At 43.0% G+C, this 1,185-nt stretch overlaps 1 protein-coding gene across 3 annotated transcripts in view; it reads right to left on the bottom strand.

The window, feature by feature from the left end:
- veph1 (ventricular zone expressed PH domain-containing 1) overlaps positions 1–1,185 on the bottom strand; it is a 28,445-nt gene that overhangs the window by 23,531 nt on the left and 3,729 nt on the right. The window lies entirely within an intron of this gene.

The raw sequence follows: 1,185 nt of genomic DNA, 5'->3' as shown, positions 1-1,185 counted from the left end.
CCCTCGTAGTTACCACTTCTTAATCATCGTTTTCATTTATTTGTGAACCAACAGTGAGTTTACAGTCGTGTTAGAACTTCCTGTTTTCTTTGTTTGTATCTCACAGCTAACTTTAGATTCATGTGTGTTTGTAGTTTTTGATACGCAGTAAGAGTGAAACTGTAATGTTTGTTAGCGGAGGGTGAGGTTGTTGTTGTTGTTGTTGTTGTTTTAAGGTGAAAACTGAGGACAATGTTTACACAGTCAAGTCTTTGATGACCAAAGTTTCTTTGTATTATAACTGTAAATGACCTTTTGTGTTTCTTGTGAAAAAAAGTAAAACTAAGTATATTTTGTACATAAATATATGTTGCATTATTTTAACATGGAGGAGAGGAGAGTGAGTTCTTATTAATAAAGAGGTTCAAGCTACGGTCCAGGGTCCGTCTGGTTTTTCTGTGTTGTACCCTACAAACCACAGACGGTAACTACATATGTTCTACAGCAGGGGGGGCAATGACTGCTGTGTTTAACCCAGGGAAGAGAGACTCCAGGCTCGGGGTCCCATTGGAGTCAAAACAGTACCAGATGTGGACGCGCTCACGTGCGATCGTGCACGTAGGACATTTGATAATGACTGGATTCAGCTGTGCCTGTGAACCTCCACACTTCATCCTGCTGCTGACACACACACCATAATAAAACACACCGCACCAGTGCTGTGTGAAGTCCAGTCCAGGGAAGTGGACCTCAGGGTCCTGGACCTCAGGGTCCTGGTCTTTAATCTGGTTTCCTAATCTTTTAATCTCAGTTATTTCTAAGCAGTCTTGTCGTCTAAGTAAAAATCGCAGAGAGAGCTGTGACTCATCTGAGTGACAATCCAATCAAACTGGGTCACATGACGTGTGTCCGTTTCTGTTCCTCAGATCATATCATCAATATGAACTTTACAGAAATATTAGTTCAACATCGTGACTCTCTACAGTCTGTGTCATGTCTGTAATGTCTGTAATGTCTGTGGGAGAGAATCCTGCTGATCGGACTAGAAAGAGCAGAGAAGTCAGCAGGGTAGGCAGGCAGTACTCCGCCTCAACACAAGGGGTTGTACGTAAACTGACAGGTGCTCTCCAACTGGCGTCAACAGGAAGTTGAAAGTCGGCGCCAAACTAGAGGCAGTAGTCGGTGAAGAACAGCGGTTTTTATGCT

Source organism: Cynoglossus semilaevis, chromosome 4 (assembly GCF_000523025.1).
Source record: "Cynoglossus semilaevis isolate Cse_v1.0 chromosome 4, Cse_v1.0, whole genome shotgun sequence".
Classification (NCBI taxonomy): Eukaryota; Metazoa; Chordata; class Actinopteri; order Pleuronectiformes; family Cynoglossidae; genus Cynoglossus; species Cynoglossus semilaevis.
Note: the sequence above shows the minus strand (reverse complement) of the source record. Positions and strands in the feature narration are given on the sequence as shown.